Source organism: Lontra canadensis, unplaced genomic scaffold, assembly GCF_010015895.1.
Source record: "Lontra canadensis isolate GAN:19392208 unplaced genomic scaffold, GSC_riverotter_1.0 scaffold76, whole genome shotgun sequence".
NCBI classification, from domain to species: domain Eukaryota; kingdom Metazoa; phylum Chordata; class Mammalia; order Carnivora; family Mustelidae; genus Lontra; species Lontra canadensis.
The window spans coordinates 1,977,917-2,002,358 of record NW_022631070.1 but is presented as its reverse complement, the minus strand read 5'-3'; positions in this window follow the sequence as shown (position 1 = coordinate 2,002,358).

Here is a 24,442-nt window from a genome sequence, read left to right as displayed (position 1 = left end):
ATAAAAACAGACACATGAATCATTGGAACAGACTAGAGAATCCAGTGCCATACACAAAATTTAACTCAAAATGGATTTAAGACTTGAATACAAGATTTGAAACCACTAAACTCCTAAAGGAAAAAAATATATATATATGTATATATATATATATACATATATATATATATATATAGTAAGCTCCTTGATGTCGATCTTGACAATGATTTTTTTTTTTTTTAAGATTTTACTTATTTATATAACAGAGCGAGCAAGAACACAAGCAAGGGGAATGGGAGAGGGAGAAGCAGGCTCACCACTGAGCAAGGACCCTGATGTGGGACTCAATCCCTGGATGCTGAGATCGTGATGGGAGCCAAAGGCAGATGCCCATCCGACTGAACCACACCCAGGGACCCCAAAAATGATTTTTTTTTAATCTGGCAACAAAAGCAGAAACAAACAAGTGGGACTACATCACACTAAAAAGGTTTTGCAAAGCAGAGGATGTCATCAACAAAATGAAAAGGCAACTTACAGAATGGGAGAAGATATTTACAAATCATGTATCTGATGAGGGACTGATATCCAAAATAGATAAGGAATTCATACATCACATATAATCTGTTAGGAAATAGTCAGGATACCTGAATATACATTTCTACAAAGAAGACAGATATGGCCAATAGGAAAATGAAAAGAAACAACATCATTAATCATCCGGAAATTGCAAGACGACAGTAAAGTAACACCTCACACCTGCTAGAATGACTATTACCAAAAAGACAATAAACAGCAAGTGTTGGTTGGAAAGTGGAGAAAAGAAAACACTTGTGCACTGTTGATGGGGATGTAAGTTGGTGCACCCATTATTAAAACAGTATGGAGTTTCCTCAAAAATTGGGAAAAAAAATAGAACTACCATACAATCCAGCAATTTCACTTTTGGGTGCTTATTCAAAGAAAACAAACACTAACCTGAAAAGATACATGTAACTCCATGTAACTCCATTTCAGTATTATTTACAGTAGCCAAGATCTGGAAAATAAGTGTCCATTGGTGGATGGATGGGTAAAGAGATCATGATACACACACACACACACTAGAATATTATTCTGCCATAAGAAGGAATGAAATATTGCCATTTGCACCATGGATGACCCTTGAAAGCATCATGTTAAGTGAAATAAGTCAGAGAAAACAAATACTGTATGATCTTTCTTATTATATGTAGAATCTAATTTAAAAGTAAGATAAACCAAACCTCATAGATATGGAAACAGAAACAAATTAGATTACATTCCAGAGGCAGGGGATGGGTGATAGGAAGAATGAGTGAATTGTTTTTTTGTTTTTGTTTTTGTTTAAATAAATGGAATAATTTATAATAAATGTCATTTACATTAGCACAAGTAAAATCTTGGATACAAATACTTATATATAGAATCTGTATGTGGAAAACTGCAAAACTCTAGTGAAAATGATAAATGGAAGAATATTCTGTTCATGGATGGGAAGACTCAGTGTTCCCAAGATGCCGATGAAATGACATTCAGAATCGCAAGAAGCTATTCTGCAGATTTTGACACTTATTCTGCAGTTCCATATTCTATATGGAAAGGCAAAAGATCCAGAACAGCCGAGAAAATATTGAAGAACCAAGCTGAAAGACTGATACTGCTTGACCCTAAGATTTACTTTAAAGCTACAGTAATGAAGACGATGTAGTAGGGCAAAATAAGAGAAACACAGAGCAGTGGAAGAGAATAGGGAGCCGAGAACTGTTCACACACGTACCTAGTCACATGATCTCTGACAAAGGGGCAGAGGCAATTCAATGGAAAAAGACAGGTTTTTTCAAGAATGGTACCAGAACATTCATATGCATAGAAAAATGAGCGTACACAAAGATCTCGTACCTTTCACAAAAATTCCCTCAAGATGGATTGTAGACCATGTTGTGGATATTCTGAAGACACAGCATGGACTCCTTTTCAAAGTTTGGTTCAGCTGTCATGAATGATACAGCCAGATACATACCAAGAGAATATGAAAGTATTTGTTACTTACATATGAGGTTTTGGCGGGGCCGGACAAGGAGTAGAGGAGCCTTTCCTGCTTTGCCAAAAATACCTTGAGAGAAAAAGAAAAACATCTTAGCTTGGGGCTTTTTTTTTTTTTTTTTTTTGGAGAGAGGGTATAGGGCCTGTATGGTGGCTCCTACACAAAGGCCAGGGACTTGCAGGGTTTGAACTTCCTGCCAAGAGCGAAGGGCTTTCTTGTCAGATTGCCCAGATATGGAGAAGGGGAAGATGAGGAGTGAAGCTTAAAGGCTATCCGCAAACATTTAAAAAAAAAAAAAAAAAAAAGGGCAGTCTTTTACCATTCACCCTTAATGTTTAACCGATGACTGAAATGTGCCATTTTTTTAAAATTGAATTGAATTTGAACTTGATTAAGTAAGCCATGCTGGTTCTCTGTGAAGATTGTCGCCTGAGACCATCAGGGAGGTGCAGGTTCCTTTGAATGTCTTGAAATGTTGAAGTGCTCAGCTTGGTATATTCTGAGAATTTAAATGCATCCAGTAATGTCTGGAACTCCAAAGTGGATAAGGAATCCTTTGGCAAGGTCTTACACTATGATTAGTATATGTAAAGGTACATAAAACCTTTACTTAATTTTAAGTAACTGTGAGACAAGAGATTCCCCAAGTTCTTTTCCCTAGAATGGACAACTTGGACAGGAACTGTTGCTGCCATTGGCTAGATCAGACAGCCAAACCACTGCCAATGTCCTGGTAGTCTATAAAATAATGTACAGATGGGGCTGACTTTTGGCCAGGACAACCAGTACTAAGATACAAATATTAGTCCGGTTGGGCTGATCCTTGGGCCCCATCCTGGAGTAAGAGCATCCTGGTTAAGCAATGAAAAGCAGTAGTTCTTCTGTGGGTTCCATCACATGCAGTGGTGTGGTGAATTTCCAGTGCTCTTAACTCAGTTCATCCCGAGGAGCTGCCCAGCTAGCATGGGATCCAAGAGAGGAGTGACCTCCTCTAACACCATGACAGTTGTCAGGAAACTGAAGATAAAGAAAGCCACTACCTCACGCTGATAGCAATATGCCAGAGGGCTCAGATTTGGCTTTATCTTATAGCAAGGACACCTCTATGGCTATTTTGAGCTTCTGTGACCTAATGTACAAAGGATAGCTGGATGCAAAGGGTCATAAGCTCTCATCAGGTGAGAATCTCTATTTTTCAGGGAGCCCAGTACATGATAACCAACAGTCACCACTCTCTTGGTGCATAGCGCAGGGTAGTTTCTTGCAACAGAAGCCCATACACAACTAATGGGCATCATGAGTGATCTGGAGACTCTAAGAGGCATGAAAGGAGTTTGCTAAAGTTTCTGTAATGCAGGTACCTCTCAGGGCACCCTTGTATTACAATTTTGGACAGAGTCTAGATGGGTTTCCATTCAAGGTGAATCAATTTGCAAGTAACACCATAAATGAGCTTAAGTAAAATCTATAAACAGTAAATATATATTTGCCTACATATCCCCCAAAATCCTGAAAAATGGGAGCATGTTTTAACAGTTTGGGTACTGAGAGGTTAATAGCAGTTTCTTGACCTTGGAAGGGATAGCGCAGTCCTATGTTTACTAGTGAATGCTCAGGAAGCTGATCAAAGTGGCAAAACTTGTACTAGGTGCAGAGTAATGCCCCATTCCCTTTTCAGGATCTTCTTTGTGAGTATGTGTATGTCTTGAATGAATGTGTCAGATGTATCTCCTCTAAGGAGGATGTCATCAATGTGATGAAATACCCAAGCTTCTGAAAAAAGGTAGATGCAGTTAAGATCTTGCCTGCAATAGGTCGTCCGTATGGCAAGGCTATTTGGGTACGTTGTGTGTAGCTGGGGAAAGGTATACTGTGTCTCTTTATGAAGGCAAAGTGCAGCGGAGAAACTGTTGAGTTAGGCATAGAACAGAGCATATTAGTCAAATCTATAATAGTAAAATACCAAAATAGTCGCTAATTGGATGGAGCCTGTAATTTAAATAATATTGGCCGCGGGAACCTTAATGCATGAACCACCACATTAAGCTTGTGATAATCCACACTGAGGCGCCATTTGCACTTACCACTTGCACTTGTTCTTGTATAAGAACAAGTAAATCAGGCTATTACATAGAAATGCATTGGGGAAAATCACTCCTTCACTAATTGGTCTTAAATAATGTGTTTCAATCCTTGAAGGCCCTGTTTGAACATATTAAGATGTAGTTCTAATAGTCATGATGAGATGTACTCTTTTGGCTGCTAACTTAGGTCCAGGAATTTTCCTTAACTTAATTAACTTATGATTATAAGGTGTACCTTGTTTAAATTAGTGGGATACCCACATATAATTGTAATTTTTAGCCCCAGTACTAATTAAGGGCATGAAGTTTTGCCATTGGTGCATTTTAGCAGATTATTAAATTAACTCAGAAACAGTATTGTTCAAGTATAAAAGTCAATCAGAGCCCTTTTACTTTTTTTTTTTACTTATTTTAGTAAATTTTGAATTAACAATTGGTTCAAACTGTGGTGCTCTGTTTAATGTTGTTGCTGTGTTCCCTTCCCTTGAATCCATGTTTCTAGATTCTTTTCTTTCTTTTTCTCTTATCTTGTGAGTTGGGTGAGAGTGCGGGGGTGATGGGGGGTGTTCTGGAATACTTTGGGAGAAGAGTTCTTTCTATTCTACTCACATTCGTAAATTTCTCCATTTCAGAGAGTTTTATATCAGTGTCATCAGGGTTGGGGACTTGTTGGTTTATAGAGCTTAAAGACTCCGAATTTAACCAGTGGGTGTTTTCAACCATTCAGTAAGTGTGTTTGTATGTATGGATGGATGTATGTATGTATGTATACACACACACACACACACACACACACACACAAGTCAGAGACCGCTAGGAACAACACATCTATATTTGTGAATAAATTACATTTCATTCTTGTTGCAACAACTAGGGAGACCATGCAACATGAGAAACTATGGGAACCTCAGTAAGAAGGTGAGAGAAAGAATTTGAAGAATGTGGGCTTCGGTTAGGTGATTTGGGGGAGGACTCAAGGAAGTAGGGGTTTTTCTCTGCATTGGGTAATAACTGGGAAATGGAATAATTCTATGATTAGATATGTTAATCTCCTCTAGAAAAAGGACAGACTAAAGCAAGGATCAGGCTATAATTAATTTACAAAAGCAGCAGGCACTCATATTTGCCAGGAGGTGGGGGATATTTTGTGGTGTGTACAGTGACCTTGTTTATGTCTGTGAATAAACAGAAATATGAAGTGGTCTTGCATCTGGCCTCATTTCGTCCTGCTCCCACGGCAGCCTTGTCTGAGCTGTTCTGTGAAATGGTTTATGTTCAACAAGGGAACACCAAGGCCTAGCTGTGAGTGAAATATGAAAAATGAATGAAATACACTCACATATGTAATACACTTATCTTACTTTCAAAAAAGCAAGAAAAATTTCCAAATGAGGAGAGATGTTAGCAAAGAAACTTCCAGACACAGATATGTTATTAGCTGAGAAACTTCTGGTAGAAGACGCTGAGACTCCCAGACGCTGAAAATTCCCTCTCTTCAGAACCAATATGCAGACTCTAGCTTATCTGGCTTTTGAAAAGTTACATCTGTTGATTTCATGTTTTCTCTAAAAGAGAGAAAAATCACTACATGGCTGTGTTGGGAAATTGTGAGAGGCTATTTTAAGAAGTTCGAGTGTCCTCCCTAAAGAAATAGGGCATAGTTGAAGGATTTTAACAGGTAGGTGAAAGCAAAAAAAAAAGAAAAAAAAATTAGCTTAGAAAGATGACTCAGCAGTTAGAAGAATGGGTTAGAATGAAGCAAAACCAGAAATGAAGGCCAGATCGGAGGCTAGATGTGGTTCGTGGCCAGCGTCGACAGAGATGAGAGGTTTGGTAGGTAGAGATCATGAAGTATGGTAGATGGTTGAGAGTGGTGCTCCAACCTTTAACATGAATTTTACATAAGTGTAACTTCATCTAAATAAGTAATCATACTGGTAAAGGCTGAAGAAGGCTAGTGTTAGCTATTAATTTCCCACCTCCAATTTATTACAAGTAACAATCCTCCCTTATTGACTTAATGAAACCAAAAAATTACATGAGCAAAGCATATTCATGTACTAAAAATATTGTCGAATAGAGTTCCTATGTAAGTTTAGAATTAGATTTCCCCAGCTGCCCATGCAAAAATTATTGTGCGAGTGGGTTAGATGGTCTGGAGCCTCTGATATTCTTTCTATTAACACTACTGGTGCTGAAAACCAGTTTTGTGAGATTCAAATATCAGCCTTTCCACATCAGTGCTTTCCCCATTTTTGATCACAGAAACCTCTGAAGGCAGCTCTCCCGATTCTCAGAAAAAAGCTCGCCTCTTCTGATCTGGCACTTTAAAGAGAAAGATAGATTCCTTCATTTTCTAGTTTATTTCAAGATGTAGCATTTATATTCTAATAGCGAAGGGCTTAGAGAGCTCCGGTGTGAATACTTCTCCCTCCCTGACATAGTTATCCTTTTATTGCTGGTCCCAATCATTCCTTTTCCTTTCCTTATGTGATAAAAACAAAGCACTACTTGCCCCCACCCCTCAAAAATGAGATTTGAATGATGATATTCTCAGAATGTTTCTTTAACACTTACTTCTTTTTCTACTTTAATCAATTTAGAAGCTGCAAAAATTGAAAGCTTTGATTTTTAGAGTGCCATCTTCAAAAGCCAATTTCTGACATTAAATGGAAATCGTATCCAACGTAATGGCTGGCTTAATACAGCCTATTATGTTTATAAAAATCTCTACTTTTATTTCAGCAGTCTGTTCTAGTTCTGTGTGCATGAAATATACACGGCATTAGGAACAAATTTTAATTTCCAAGTTGCTACTAATTCTTAAAGTAAAAGTGGTCATTATCTTTTCCCTGTTTTACTCATGCTCTTTGGTTAAAGTATAATTTTGAACGCATATTGACTAGTTCCTGTATTCTTCATACTATGTGTAGATTTGACTACTAGCTTCAGAAAGGCAATGTTTTAGAATGAACCATAATCATCTTCATAAGTAAACAGATTATGTCAATGCTTTTGACTTCTTTTATTTTCATGGTTTACATTATAGGATTATTTGAATTGCAGTTTTTATTTACTTTGGATGATATAATATTTTATTAATTTGGAAATCCGAAATGAAATATAAAATTCACTTTAATTCACATATCCAGTTAACATAATTTACAAGCTTCAGAAATGTGTTACAAAGAAATAAAAAAATATTTTCTGTCTTTATAGCTTCATAATCTTGTGGAGACATATGATATATACATGTAAGAGTACATATTTGAGTGAATTGGTTAGGTTCCTTGGATGTCAGCAGTAGAAACTGACTATAAGCACATACATTAATAATTTAAGGAAAACTTTCATTATTGATTAAGGAGATAAACCACAACCACAAAACTAGAATTCACAGGAATGGATTGGCTGTTTTGAGTAGCAGTAACTAATGAGCTTTTGTTTTGTTTTGTTTTGTTTTGTTTAAGATTTATTTATTAATTTTAGAGAGCGAGAACACAAGTGGAAGGGGCAGAGGGAGAAGGACAGAGAACCTCAAGCAGACTCCCCACTTAGCACGGAGCCTGACACGGGACTCGATCTCGTGATGCTGAGATCACCACCTGAGGTGAAACCAAGAGTCCCAGGGTTAACCAGTGGTGCCACCCAGGCGCCCTATTAATGAGCCATCATTTCAAACAAATGTCCAGTTTAAACTTCCTTTATTCATCCTAATATCCTGATCACATTTATATTTCTAGGACGTGATGTGTTTTGCTTGATTTCTTTGGCCATGATTAACCAAGAAAGTCAGGGCCCAGTACTGATAATCTCACGAGCAGTGCAAGCTGGACTTACACTTTGACCAGGTGTAGTAACTTATGGAGGACCCACATTCTTAAGAATGTAAGACAGGGAATATATAAGCGATTAAAGTGAAAAAGCAAAACAACATACAAGAAATGTTAAAGCGTCTTTGAGAGCTGTTGAGGCGAGAGGACTTGAGGGGCCACATTCGTCTGTAGCTGAAGTCCTGCTGTGCTCTTTTTGGAAATTTCCATGAGGGGCTCTATTTATTTGACCAACGGTGGTCATAAAAGTCAAGTGAAACCCAAATCTCAGAAATATGAATTTAGAAAGAGAACTGACAAACATTCTGCTCCATTCTCAGAGCCATACTGTCTCTGAGGGCATTTGCTGATTATTGGTGGGAATGCAGGTGGTTAGAAGCCAGAAGTCAAATATTACCTGAACCCTGTGAAGAAACAAAGAGCCAGCAGATTTTTGACCGTATCAAAGAGGTAGAAAGATAATTTTGGAGTTCATGATTGCCGGGACTGTTAGGACTTAAGACACTAAAATCCTGATAAGAAGGGAAGAGTAAAAAATGAATTTTGTATGTGATAGATTTTTGCACAAGGAAGTTGCCATGTTCCTAAAATGCATAGAGTAAGTGACTGAGAAGCTAAAAGGAAAGACCCTAGGAATCAGATTAGATTTTTTAGAGTTTAATGGTGTAAAGGAGACAAATAATTGAGTTAAGAACCTATTCTGAAGACCTGGATGAGCCTAGTAATGACTTGAGGCTCTCATTTGAGATTCTTGGAGAGCTGTTTGCTGAATGTAGTAATGAACCAGAGCCCCCCAAAACTGTAATCTGGCCACAAACCCAGTTAACCCCTGATGATATTAAGGTGGTATATCCATATTCCAAACCTAAATACTACCACAAGGTAAAATAAACTGTCTTTTAGAGGAAGATAAAGTCATTACAACCCACAGTTCATCAAATATGATATCTGTCACACAACTGAAAATTACCCAGTGTGCCTAGAACCAGGAACAACAACAAATAAAGACTTTTTTTTCTTTCTTCTTCTCTTTCCTTTCTGTCTATCCACCCATCCTTCTCCCCTTCCCCCTCCTCCCTCTCCTTTTACTTCTCTTCCTCCTCCTCCTCCTCCTTCTTCTTCTTCCTCTTTTTTTCCCACTTATTTGAGAGAGAAAGAGAGCACAAGCAGGAGGAGCAGCAGAGGGAGAAGAAGAAGCAGGCCGTCCCCTGAGCAGAGAGCCTGAGGTGGGGCTAAATCCCAGGATCCCAGGATCATGACCTGAGCTGATGTTTAACTGACTGAGCCACCCAGGTGCCCCTACCAATCCTTCTTGTTTGTAAACTCTAATAATAGGGGGCCTGGACGGCTCAGTCAGCAGAGTATGTGACTCTTGATCTAAGGGTCATGAGTTCAAGCCTCACATTGGGCGTAGAGCTACTTTAAAAAAAAGAAATAAATTAAAAATCTTGTAATAAAAGGCATGCCTCACCTTAAAAAATAAAAAAGGAAACAAACCTACAGATGATCTAGATGCAAAAATTGATAAGATGGTTAATTTCTCCAGAGAATGAGAATGCTAAATAATTAATTAAAAAGAAATATTAAATAAAAATGCAATATATTGAAAGCAAAAATTAAATATATTACCTTAAAGCAGATAAAAATCAGAAGAGAATTAGTGTACTACAGATAGATCAACAAAAATTGTATGAGCTGAAGCAAATAGACCAAAAAAGAAGGAAAATAAAGAAAAGAAGATTACCTATATGTACATTTTGGTTAACCTTATGAAAACCAAACACTAAGAGAAATCTTAAAAACAACCAGGATAAAAAGAACACATTGCTTTTAAAGAAACAACGCTTAGATGATATCAACTACAGAACCAAAAGAATGAAATCCAAAAGATAATAAAATGCTGTCTTTAAAGGGGTACACCTGGCTGACTCAGTTGGTAGAGTATATGACTCCTGACCTTGGAGTTGTAAGTTCAAGCCCCACACTGGGTGTAGAGATTACTTAAAAATAAAAGAAATTTTAAAAGAATTTAAATGCTTGCCTTTAAAGTGCTCAGAACAAATGACCACTAACTTCTAATTGTATACCCAACAACAATATCCTTTAAAAGCAAAGGCAAGGGACACCTGGGTGGCTCAGTCGGTTAAGCCGCTGCCTTTGGCTCAGGTCATAATCTAAGAGTCCTGGGATCGAGTCTGGCATCGGGCTCCTTGCTTGGCAGGGAGCCTGCTTCTCTCTCTGCCTCTGCCTGCCACTCTGTCTGCTTGTGTGCTCCCTCTTTCTCTCTCTCTCTCTCTCTGACAAATAAATAAAATCTTTAAAAAAAAAACAACTGACTGTTTAAGCACTACCAAGAATGTCTTGTGAGTGTTAAAACTATGGTGATGGAGTCTGCAACATGATTATGGCACTGTTCAGAAAAAGGTGTGATGAAGGGGTAGTTTTGTTACAGAACAGAGGGGAAATAGAATCATAACAATAAATTAATGAACAAAGAAGTCAGAAAGCAAGTAGAACAAATAAGAAGAATAAAAAGCAAATAGGTAGAAATAACTATAAAAACACAGTAATAATATTTTATGCAAATGGGACAAATGATCCAATTAATAAAGATTATTAGAATACATTTCCTTAATGTTGTTTATTAAAGACACATTCCAAATGTAAGAACAAGAATGGAAAAAGATATACCAGGCGAACAATAATCAAAGATGGCTGGTGTCGCAATTGTAACAGACGCAATAGACTTAAACGCAAGAAGCATTACTAGAGATAAAAGGTAATATTTTATGACAAAATTGTGTCAGCATACCAAGAAGATAATACAGTTCTGAATTTTATGCACCTAATAACACAGCCTTGATATATATGAAAGAGTTGATATAACCCAAAGAAAAAAATATCCGAGTCACAACAGCAGTAGGAAACATTAACATAAACTCTCAGAATGACTTGATAGAGAAAGATAATGATCAATAATGATATATAAGGTTTGAAAATATGAATATCAACTTTGACCTAGTTGACAATTGTGCTGGATTGATTGTTACATGGGATTACCAAAAATCCCATTTTCCAGAATACAGTTCTCTAGAGTTCCAGACGCTAAGGACAGGGACTTTGGAAATGTGGAAGTCAGAAATGTAGCCGCCCAGTCTTCAGAAGATCTTGGCAGTCAGATGCAGCCGACTTTCAGAACTTCACAATAGTTCACACGTCACTGTCACAACAGACCACAAATTTTTCTGATATTAGAGCATTCTTTCCCTCCAGGGCATCGGACTGAGATTTCACAACTGTTTTTCCTGTATTTACACAGCCAACTACTTCCACATGTGTATAAATCCATTCCCCTTATTAATTTCCTCATTCCCATCACACTTTGTTGATATACTATTGGTGACAAACTGTTGGTGATCTGCCCAGATGCGCTTTTACTGGTCAATGCACCCAATCCCCATGTCCTGTGACCATTGGCTGCTAATGGGACACACCTTCTCTCTTCTCTGAAGCACTGCCATCACCTATAGATGCTACCTCCCCCCCAATAATTCCTGGGGCAACCTTTATCTATTTGAGGCCCTTTCCTTAATGAGAGGCAATTCCTTTCATTCCCCATTCATACTCAAGAACTCCTTAGGGTATTAAACTAAGGTTAGCCTTTAGCTAAAATAACACCTTTATTTGTCCCCTACCCCCAGCTCCTATCCTATTTCTCTCTCTTTCTTGGCAATTTCTCTTAAGAACACCCTCAATCACTTGCAAGAGAATCCTTGTCTCAGACTCTAAGTCCACAGAACTCGGTCTATAATATACATGTAGTTGCTCTGTTTTTCCAATGAAACCTAGACTTATAAAGATTTTGGTAATGGAGAATTCCAGGGGAATATAACCTTGAGGAGAGAAATTTAGAACTGATTCTCTGATCTGTTTTGCCTTAAAGGCATTCATGACTTCATTTCTAGTGGCAAATGGAACACTGGTAGCAAATGGCATACTATGTCAAAACACTTTCTTAAGCTGTCGCCTGAAGTCACCTAGAAGAGTCCAGTCGCACTGCAAAGCTTTAGTGGGAATAAAGGTTATAAAGATAGTGAGGTTGCTTGATTTCTTCTAATTCTACTAGTAAACTCATAATAAGGAAAAAAAATGAGCTCAGGGCTTTAAACTTATAATTCAAGGCCTGGGTAGGGAACAGAAAGTTTCTATGATCAATCTGAAAGAATCCTTTATCCCTGTAGCCGCAAAGAAGAGATTCCTAAAAATCAACCCCAGGTTATGGGCGCTCAGTCAGTTAAGGGTCTGCCTTTGGCTCAGGTCGTGATCCTTGGGTCCTGGAATAGAGTCCTACTCAGGGAGCCTGCGTTTGCCTCTTCCCTCTGCTTCTTCCCTCTGCTGGTTCTCTCTCTCTCTCTCAAATAAAATCTTTACACACACACACACACACACGCATGCACGCACACACAAAAAAACCACCAACTCCAGATTAGATCTTGCCAGTCGCTGAGTTTCAGCACATATGGAATTCACAATATTCACAGCCTTGTAGGGTCTCTTCAAATAGTCACTGCAGTGATTGAAAAATGTGATTAGAACATATGGGGAGATTCTGTGAAACTCACCAGATCTGCCTGTCTTCCATTTTCAGTAGTGATAGCCCATTTTCACTTTTTACGAATGGCTATAGTTAAAAACCAAGCAACCAGAAAACAAACAAGCAAACAAACAAAAAAAAACCCTGTTCCTCAAGCTCTCCCTCTTTCAGCAAACAACACTCAGTGCTGCTAGACTTATAACCAGATTTAAATCCCAGCAGACCCTAGAGCTATGGTTTCCAAGTACGATCTGGAAAGATATTATAGGCACACTCAAAGAATTGCAAGATTTTTCCAATTAAGTTTCACAGAAATCTTAGGAATATGTTTGAGAATGAATTCTCAGGGTAGAAGGAGACAAGACAAATGTATTGCTATGAATGCACTAAGTAGATCGTCTAGATTCAGTTTGTTAGCTTGAACATTTGATAGTGGCTCTAGCATTTGGCATAACGGGTTAAATGAAACTTGAACCCAAAAGTAGCTGAATTAAAAGAAACTATAATGACAGAACTTCATTCATAAAGTGTAGAAGAAAGTATCCAATGGTTTAGATAGGAACAAGGAGATAAATTTATCATAAGCAACCCACCTTTTCCCTAACTATTTTCCCCAAGAAGTTCTATAGGATACCTTTTAAGACAAGGCTTTGAAAAGTACGGTGGTGAACTGAATGTTAATTTTTAAAAATATCTCCAGGGGCTGTTCTCCGCAGGCTAGAAGTTACAGTGGGAGATGCTGCTGTCAAAATGGGCTTCCTGAATTCACTAGGAACGATGGGATCCCAGAGGGACAGAATCCAAATAGCAGTGTTCAGTCAACAAAGATAAAGTGGATATTATTGTAATGAGAATGAATACTGCAAGAATTATCAGAAAAATTCCATCCTTGGTGATCTTTGGCAATAAAAAATTGTTACTCTAGTAGTCGCCCCCCCCCCTTATTTGCAGGGGTATGTTTCACAACCTCCAATGGACACCTGAAATCGCAGATAGGACTGAACACTATGTTTACTATGCGTTTTTCCTATACATGTATATGTATGATAAAGTTTAATTTATAAATTAGGCACAGTAAGAGATTAAAAACAATAATAACAATATAGGACACTTATAAGAGTATACTGTAATATAGTATCTCTCTATCTTTCTAGGTATCTCTTTCTCTCTCAAGATAACTTACTGTACCACACTCATCTTCTTACGATGAAGTAAGGTAATAAAATGCCTATGTGATGAGGTGAAGTGGGCAAATGTATCTGTAGGCTACTGTTTGCCTTGTGCCAGTGTATCAGAGGGAGGATTATCTGCTTCCAGACAGCAGCTGACCAGGAGTAACTAAAACCATGGAAAGCAAAATTGCCCATGATGGGGGACTACTATACTAATGTCTTACATAATTTGTATAAGCAAAAATTTGCTGCTTCACTTAACTGAGATCTGACCTGAATCATCACTATTTAGAGTCATGGCTCTCTCCCTAATTCCCAAATTTTAGTTCCATAGTCCCCTGAATGAAAGAAGCCTTAACGAAGACTGAGGCCCCCCTTGAAGAACCTTAAAACAATGTCTGACCTTTGTACTACAAGTCTTCCTTGTGGACTTGCCCCCAAAGAATGCACAGGTATTCATTCATGTGAACAAGTGTTAGAAAAAGGAAAATATGAAGGCTTTGGGGCATTTCTGGATGCTCACTCTGAACTAATGCTAAGTCCTCATGAACCAAAAATCACTGTGATTTACCAGTGAGCGTGGGGGTTTTGGATTCAGACAGTTAATAGGGTTTTGACTTTGGGCTCTCTCACAGCCAGCCTGGTGGATGTCAGAACAAGTTCCATGATTATTTACCCACTTCTGAAATACAACTGGATTAGACGTACTCAGCAACTGGTAAAATTTTCATATTGATTCTGTCACATATGAATTTAAAATTGTTATGTTAGGAAAGGCCAAGTTTAAACACCTACAACCTCCCCTATCTGCCAAAATAGCAAAAGCAATGTCCTGTCCAATGCAGGTACTACTACAGATGCCCTTTCTCTTTGGGAGCAGAAAAACATGGGTACTTGACAGGCAGTTATCCAATGTCAATTTTTTTCCCCATATACTTATTTTAGGAGCAGTTTGTTTTCACCTGAAAAATGCAGCAGAATACCTTAACAGATTTCACTCACCAACACTCTGGCACGCCACCACAATTAATCTGTAGAAGAATTGATTGCCTAACCATTCTACAGGAAATCAATCTGATCTAACATCGTTGTTTTCATGATGATTGTTGATGTCATGATGATATCTATTGATCAAAAAGCTAGAAACTATCCTTGATACTTTGGTAAAAAACAAAACATTCATTCCAAGGGATAATATAAAAGTCAAAAATTCAGGGTTCTGCCACCTTGGTGAGATTTCTAGAGGTCCAGTGGTCCAGGGCATGTTAAGACCTCTCCAAAGTAAAGAATGAATTAATATGTTGGGCATATCTTATAACTAAAAAAAGAAGTGTAATGCCTAGTGAGAATCTTTGATGGATTATATACTTTTGGGGAGGGTGAACTTCCCTAGTACACATACAGAGTATTTTCTAAGATTGCTAGTTACTTTTTAAGATTTTATTTATTTATTTGAGAGAGAGAGAAAGCACATAAGGGGGAGGGGCAAAGGGAGAAGCAGGCTCCCCGCTGAACAGGGAACCTGAGTCAGGGCTCAATCTCAGGACCCTGGGATCATGACCTGAGCTAAAGGCAGACACTTACTGAAACAACTGAGCCACCCAGGTGCCCCTAAGACTGAGAGTTTTTCATGGACCTCAAAGGAAAGTTGAGATAGTTGTGGGCTACCACAAAAGCTACCCTGTTAAATAGGCCATGAGACTTAAGTATACCAATGTGGAAGGCAGTGCTGTGTTCCAGAGCCTAGAGAGGGATCCTTTAGGTGTATCACACCAAAACCATATGATTTCAGGGTGGGGGATGGTTTATTCTGTCCTTTTCAGAAAACTGTTTCAAAAGCAGGCTTCTGGCCTTAGTGAAAACTGAATGTTTATCCATGAGCTATCAAGACACCATGTGATTTAAGTTGATCATGAACGGAATTGTATGAACCATAATTCTGACATGTATAGCAGCGCTCTATTATCAAATGAAACTCATAGACAAGTTTGTGTTTGAGCAGATCCTAAAGGAACAAGTAGGTAGCATTGAATAAGTGGCTCAAACTGATATTACATCTGACTAGGGAAGAAAAATTCAGTCTGATTTATAGATAGTTCTGAATGATATGCTAACCCTTCCCAGAAGTGGACAGCTGTAGCACTATAGCCTATCTGTAGTAGGGTGCCCCCCCACAAAAAAGAGTCAGTGCAAATAGTACTCCTAGAGAGAAGAAATTTGGATAATTAACTTCGGTTTTGTTGGTTGGTTGGTTTTTCTTTTAAAAGGAGAGTTGGAGCACCTGGGTGGCTGTTGAGCATCTGACTCTTGGTTTCAGCTCAGATCATGACCTCATGCGTTTGTGGGATTAAGCCCTGCATCCAACTCCATGCTCAGCACGAGTCTGCTTGAGAGATTCTCTCTCTCCTTCCCTCTCCCTCTGCCCCTCCCCTGCTCTGTGCAGGTGTTGTGCCTTACTCGTTCTCTCTAAAGATAAATAAATCTTGCAAAAAAAAATAAAAGAAGAGTTGACTAGAGGTTCATCTATTTTGATTCAAGTTAGACTTTTATTTACTTAACCTAGAACTTTTCTGTGTGTGTAAATCAAGAGAGCATTCAGTAGGCTTCCCATCCATTTCACTTTTTGGAATACCTGGATCAACTCGCCAGTGCCATAGGTCTGTGCAAATCAGACTGTCCTGATTGCTGCTTTGACTCTGCTGTCCATTAAGGTAATCATGCCTACCTGCCTTTGTCGGTTGAGTGCCACCACCTGCCCTCCCCCCCCATCCTAGGATCCAGTTACTCCCAAACCACTGACTGAAATGGTTTCTAAAACCACTGACTCAAGTGTCCACTGCAAGGTCTGGCTTATAGAGAAGAGTGATCACAGAGCTCTTTAAGGATGCCAGATTTCTCCTCACAAATTTATTTTTCATAGTAGTGGTAAAAGGTATGTGTTCTGGACCCTCCCAGAGTAGATGAGTAGGTCTTAAATGACAAATCCACTTCAATCTTCCAAAATCCCCAAGCCTTCCAAAATCCCCAATCCTCTATGTTAAGCCAAGGCAGGTTCAGAATTTCCATTTCACTCACTGTGGGCCACTTTTTGGTCCACTTTTCAGCCAAACAAACTTTTAGAATCCTTTTGAACTCCCAGAGTGGTAATATTAAATACTGAATCTCTGCTCAGTGAGCCCATGTAAGTAAATTCAGCCTAATCCGAAATGATGTTCCTTCCACCATTATCCCATACTCTCAATACCCACTGCTACACATATTTGCCAGATTTCTGTGTAAGTTAGAAAATGCAAGTAGTTCTTTTAGAGTGCAGTATACCACGTCATGAGTCACACTTTGTGCATGTCACCTTTAGGAGTCTCTTAAAACTTGAGTCAGTTATAAGTTTTGAAGCAAAAAGGGTCATAAGGGTGAGTCCTTAGTAGAAACACCATTGTTTTGTATAGCAACTGTTTCAGGGAAAACAATGGCAAAAAGCAGTGTTGATCTCCTCAGACCCAGGTAGAGTGTGTAGAGGCCTCTTCCACTGGCAAAGAAGACTCGTTAGAATTTAGGTACTCAAGGTCCCTGTCTTGTCAAGGTCCTTCCGCACATTCTTATTCCAGTTTACAGATTTCCTTTCTTTCCCTGTCAGTGCCTTCAGACACCCTGTGAGGCTGACAGTTCAACTTGTGTAACTCAGCTTCGAGTCACAGGATGAGATCCTGTATTCTGTTCTCAGCAACGTCATCCCTGAGGCTATGGGTGATAAGGATCTGCTTCAGGCTCCATGAGAAGCTTTTGGGTAATTTATGGGGAGCTTGAGCTGGGAATTCAAATTCCTAAATTCATCCTTTTCTCATTCCAGCAACATCAGGAGTAACTAGTCAACCTCATTATATCCATTAGATTTCCAAAAATGTCTGAAAGCATGACGTACACAATTACATAGCCCCTTGCTCTTTTAAGGGGTTGATTGGGAGTACCCAGGGAAATATTTTGCATCTATTGATGGCCAGATCACACCATGGACCACCAGTGCTCTCTTCACCACTGGAAATAGACTCATTAGCATTTTTTAGAAGATTTATTTATTTATTTTGAGAGCGGGATGTGGGGGTGCGGGAAGTGGAGGGGCAGAGCGAGAGCGAGAGAATCTCCAGCAGACTCCCGCTGGGCGTGGAGCTGAGACACAGGACGCAATCTCGGGACCCTGAGCTGAAATCAAGAATTGGACGCTTAACCAACTGAGCCACCCAGGCGCCCCCGCATCAGCATTTTTAAGTCTACTCAAATTAGAGATCCAATTCCAGAATCCCAGAAACAATTCATAAAACTTTTCCTTAAAATTCTGTTCTCCTAGAAGTACTCTTGATACCAAAATCTGTATCAGTCAGCATTCTCTAGAGAAACAGAGCCATTAGGATGTGTAGGTATGAAAGATATTTATTGAAAGGTATGGCTCACACAATATGGGAGTTGAGAAGTCCAGACCCAGGAGAGCGGATGGTGTAGTTCCAGTCCAAGCCTGAAGGAAGAAGATGGATGTCCCAACTCAAAAAGTCAGGCAAAGAGAGAATTATTTCTTACTCAGCCTTTTATTCTATTGAGACCTTCAAAGGTTTGGATGAGAGCACCCACATTGGGGAGGGACCTCTGCTCTATTCATATTCTCTATTGATAGACTTATCATTTAAATATTAATCTCATCCAGAAACACCCTCACAAACATACTGAGAAATAATGTTTAGCCAAATAATCTGGGCACCCTGTCAAGTTGATAGTCAAGTTGACACATAAAACTAACCATGGCATCCACCTCCCTTAGACTTTATTACTTCCTTCACCATCTTCACTAATTTAGGCATTTTTTACTTTGCTGAGAGTTGGTCATTTTTTCTTCCAGGCTTCTAGGAGCCACCGTAGCAACAAAGTTACCTCATTCCCTAGTGTTCTTACAGGGCAGTAAGTCATATGTCCTTGGAGGAACACCCCTAAATCAACAAATCCTACTTATCCAGTCCGGAAGTATAGCTCCCTTGATGAAGCGACCTAAAATTCAATCCCAGAAATACTCCCCTAGGTCCTGCTGGTACAGGCAGTCTAATTCTTATATTTCTCTATTTAAAAGTTCTCTTTACAGGCCCAGCATAGAGGGTATATTTATGCTGGGATTTCAACCCAGGTATTAGCCTAGGTTTCCTCTAGGATGGAAAGTGGGGCAGATCCTGAGGGGACATTTGTTGCTTTGTGGGAAAGAGACATCTGCGGTGTCTTCCAGCACAGTATAAATGATAAATATTACTAGATAAGGAGGGCCACTTCTGTATATCCAGAAAGTCTGTGGGGATGGGTAGAGTCAGCATTCTCAGGGACATCCATTCAATTTTGAGGATCCCAGATTTCTTCTATATGGGCCTGACCTTCACATAACAGACTTGCCTTACCTGAAAATTTAAGCATCTCTGGAGCTCTGTTTTCATAATTAAGTCTTCAACCTGCTGTTTGTCTGTGCCTGTCCTTCCAGGACAGGTGATAAGGGCCTTTTATATCCACGACTGGGGCTCCCTGGTTCTCACAGTCAGCCATTAACAGCTGCTTGTTAACAGCCCCTAGCCTCTCATTATTCTTCTGCAGGGAATCAACAGAACTTGGCAGTTACCGGCCAACTCTGCTGTATCTGTAGGCTTTGTTTCATATCTTTCAAGTGCTTAGATCATTGAGTCTGCAACAGCATCCCTGTTCCACTGGGACAGTTTCCCAAGTCACTACTGGTGAAACCTTTAACAGTCAAGCCACTACTTTATCCTATCCATATCCATATCCATGCCACATCCCATCTTTGAGGCAATCCCAAATACTCATCTTAACTGCCTATCTTCTCAGACCCTCTGGCACCACTTATGTTAGCCCAGATCCTGTGAGAAGCAGACTTCCAAATGAAATTAAACCATGCAAGTATTTTATTAGAGAAAATGCCTATGCAAAAGATATTGGGAAGGTTCCGGAAAAATTTGGTAAGTTGTTAGGCCAGAATGTAATCCTCACCCTTTGTGAAAGATAAAGTTACAAGAGTTTGAATGGAAGTGACCTAGACTGCAGGTTGTCTCGGGAAAAAAATATGGGCAAAGAGGCAGGGGAATCTCCCAGACAAAGTTGCATGTTAGAGGAGTCCTGTGTTCACCTCAGTATCCCTATGATGCTCAGTAATTGACCAGAAGCAGCCATTGGACGGTATGGCCTTGATGCAGATGGTGATTGGCTACATTTAAAACACGGCACTGCAGTATGGTGAGGGTAAGGATTTTATTAATAAATGATACTGATTAATTAGATCTCTACATGAAAAAAATAATTTTCATCTCTACTTCACAGCACATAAAATTTTCAATTCCAGATGTATCATGCATCTAAGTGTGAAAGATAAAACAATAAAGCACGTAAAGGAATTTATTGACCAGAAGTAAGAAACATTACACAATATTTTCATGAAGTCCCAATAGTTTATGTCTGCTTTTGTTTCTATTGCCTCAAGAGAAATGCCTAGAAAGAAACTGCTACCAACCATGTCTGAGGGTACTGCCTGAGTTCTTTTCTAGGATTTTTGTGACTTCAGGTCTCACATTTAGGTCCTTAATACATTTTGAATTTATTTTGGTTATGGTATAAGAAAGTTTCATTCTCTTGCATGATGCTGTCCAGTTTTCCCAGTACCATTTTTGGAAGAGACTTTCTTTTCACCAGTAGATATTCTTTCCTGCTTTGTTGAAGATTAGTTTGAACACATAGTTGTGGGTTTATTTCTGGGTTTTCTGCTTTGTTCTGTTCATCCGTATGTCTATTTTTGTGCCTTTACCATACTCTTGTGATCACTACAGCTTTGCAAAATAACTTGAAGTCCAGAATTGTGATGCCTCCAGCTTTGCTTTGCTTTTTCAAGTCTTCTTGGTCTATCCAGAGTCTTTGTGGTTCCATACAAGTTTTGGCATTGTTTGTTCTAGCTCTATGAAAACTGGTGTTGGTATTTTGATAGGAATTGCATTAAATGTACAGATAACGTTGGGTCGTATAGACATTTGAACAATATTTGTTCTTCCAATCCATGATCATGGAGTGTCTTTCTGTTTCTTTGTGTCATCTTGAATTTTTTTCATCAATGTTTCATAGTTTTCAGAGTATAGGTCTCTCACCTCTTTGGCTAGATTTATTTCCGGGTTTCTGTTATTTTTCATGCAATTGTAAATGGGATTATTTTTCTTAATTTCTCTTTCTGCTGATTTATTATTGGTGCATAGAAACACAACATATTTCCGTACATTGATTTTGTATTCTCTGACTTTAGCGAATCTGTTTATCAGTTCTAGCAGTGAAGGAAACAGTCCACAGATCTAAAAGGCAACCTACAGAATGGGAGATGATATTTGTAAATGACATATCAGATAAAGGACTAGTATCCAAAATATATAAGGAACTTAAAAACTCAACACCCACAACCAGAATAATCCAATTAAAAATGGGCAGAAGACATGAATAGATATTTTTCCAAAGAAGACATACAGATAACCAACAGACACATGAATAAATGCTCACCTGATCATCAGGGAAATACAAGTTAACACTGCAAGGAGACATAATCTCACACTTGTCAGAGTGGCTAAAATGAACAACACAAGAAACAATAGGTATTGGTGAGGATGTGAGAAAAGGGGAACCCTTTTGCCCTGTTGGCGGGAATGCAAACTGGTGCTGCCACTGTGTAAAACAGTAGGGAGGTTCCTCAAAAAGTTAAAAATAGAACTATCCCATGATCCAGCAATTACACTACAAGATATTTAGCCGAAGAATACAAAACTACTATTAGTGCTAATTCCAAGGGGGTACATGCACCCCAATGTTTGAGCAGCATTACCTACATTAGCCAAATTATGGAAACAGTCAATATCCATTGACTGATGAATGGATAAGGAGGATCTGGGGTGTGTGTGTGTGTGTGTGTGTGTGTGTAATGGATATATACGTGGACTATTATCAGCCATAAAAAAAGAATGAAATCTTGCCTTTTATAAGGACACGGATGGAGCTAGAATATTATGCTAAATGAAATAAGTCATCAAAGAAAGACAAATACCATATAATTGCACTTATATGTGGAATTTAAGTAACAAAACAAGTAAAAGGGCAAAAAAGAGATCGAGAGAGAGGCAAATCAAGAAACAGACTCAATTCTGGAGAATAAACTGATGGTTACCAGAGGTGAGTTTGGGGAGGGGATAGGTTAAATAAGTGATGGTGATTAAGGAGGGCATTTGTCATGATGAGCGCCAGGTGATATACAGAAGTGTTGAATCACTGTATTGTATACTAAAACTAATATTGCACGGTATGAAGGATACTACAGAAAGAAACTATGAAGAAAAAAAGTACTAATTTAAACATCAGAGCTTCTGTTAATGAAGCAATACCATTAACAGAGAAAATATAAGCCATAAAGTGGAAATAGGTTTTTAATACCCATATTTTTAAATCATTAGTACCCAGAATATGCAAAACCTCACAAAATCAAAAAGGAAATGGAAAAGGAGTTTATAAAAATGAGCAATATATATGAAGAGTTACTTCACAAAAATTAGGATATTCAGATCAAATGAATTATATAATAAATAAAGGTGTCTAGCTTCATCAGGCATCCAGGAAATAAAGGTTAAAATCGCAATGAATTATCACTGTAGACCCACAGAACAGGGAAAATTAACTCTGACAATAACAAGTGCTAGGAAAGGTTTAGAACAATTGGAACTCTCATCCACAGCTGGTGAAAATGTAAATTTGACAAACTAGTTTGGAAAACTATTTGACACCATCGCCTAAAGCTGAAGATAAACATATTGTGTTATTGAACATTTTTCTCTTATAGTGCCTCTATACACTTAACAGAGGTACATACAAATTTTCACCAGAGGAGTTTTAAATATGCTGATTAACAGCATTTTCATAAGAGTCAAAATCTAAACAAAAGTGTACATCACCAAAAGAATAAATTATTGTTCTATTTGTTTCCACTCCCTACTGTAACAAATTAACACAAAGTTAGTGGCTTAAAACAACCCAAATTTATTATCTTACAGTTCTGAAAATTAGAGGTCTGAAATGAATCTCATGGGACTAAAATGAATATGTTGACAGGGCCACATTGCTTTCTGAAAACTTTACAGGACAACCCATTGTCTTGCCTTTTCCAGCTTGGAGAGGCCACCCCCATTCTTGGTTTATGGCAGTCTTCCACTTTCAAAACCAATAACGGTCAGTTAGGCTTTTTCACATACCATCCCTCTGACACTGATTTTTCTGCTCCATCTTTGGTGTTCAGACCCCTGAGAGTTATGCTGGGCCTACCTGAATAATTCAGGGCAATCTTAGTATAAAGTCAGTTGATCAGCAAATTTAATTCCATCTGCAATCTTAATCTCCTTTGCCAAATAATTTAACCCATTCACAGCTTCTGGGGATGAGGATGTAGACATATTTGGGAGATCATCATTCCGCTTACCATGAGTTATGTTCATAAACTGGAATACAATACAGCAAGGAAAATAAACTAACTACTGCTGTGAGCGATGATATGGGTGAATCTCACCAGTTTGATGTGGAGTAAGAGGAACCACACACAGAAATGTACATATTATGTGATTGATTCTATTCATGTAAGGTTCAAAAAAATGGGCAAAACTACTGCATGTGTCAGAATAGCATTTATAGTTGAGGGGAAGTTAGTGCCTTAACCAATAGGACTTCTGAGGTGCGGCAATGTTCTATTTCTTGATTTAGGTTGTGGCTACATATTTGTGTTCAATTTATGAAAACTTATCAGGTTACATACTCGTTACTTGTGCTCTTTCTGTATGCATATTATACTTCTATAATGGATTGCTTTCTACAAAGGAAAAAAAAAAAAAGGCAATTGTGACTCAATGATTTCCCAAGAATTATATGGATGCTGTTATCAGAAGAAGAAAAATCTACTCTGGGCAGGCAAAACCGGTTAGTTGTACTCAAGTGTTACATGTAATTCTTTTTAAATCTCTAAGTGTGTGTGTATAATGGATTCACATATAACAATAAATAACCTAATAAATAAAACCAAGCAATTTGATAAATTCCAAAATAAATAGTATGCTAATCATTAGGAGTGAGTTTGGAATAAGGTACCATGGGATGATTTTCTGGAAGACATAATTTCTTGATTCTGAAAAATACCCATTAGTTGTATAGATAAATGGGAGATGTTCCAAACAAGGAATAAACAGGAAATCAGATTCTCTTATATACATCTTACAGGTGATACAGTTTTTTCAGAGAGCAATCTGGCCATATGTAGCCCTCTTGGGGGGCTTGTGTTTGCCTACCTCTTCACCACGTAACTCAACTCTACTCAAGATGAGCTACTTTTAGATACATGAAGGGTCCATGTCATGGTTTTATTCAATACTTCATGCCATTCTTTACATAACATGTAATGCTTCTGTTCTCAGTTCACATTTTTTAACGTTATCTTGATTATTTACCTAAATAAAAACATACCTTGATTTGTTTGGATTTTTTTTTTTCTGAAAAGGAATATCTTCTCATGAGATCCAGTCAGTATATCAGGCAGAACATAGTTAATTAGAGCTCCAATTCCAATTCTTCAAAAACAAAACAAACAACAACAACACCATTAAGCTCTAAACTAACTAGAA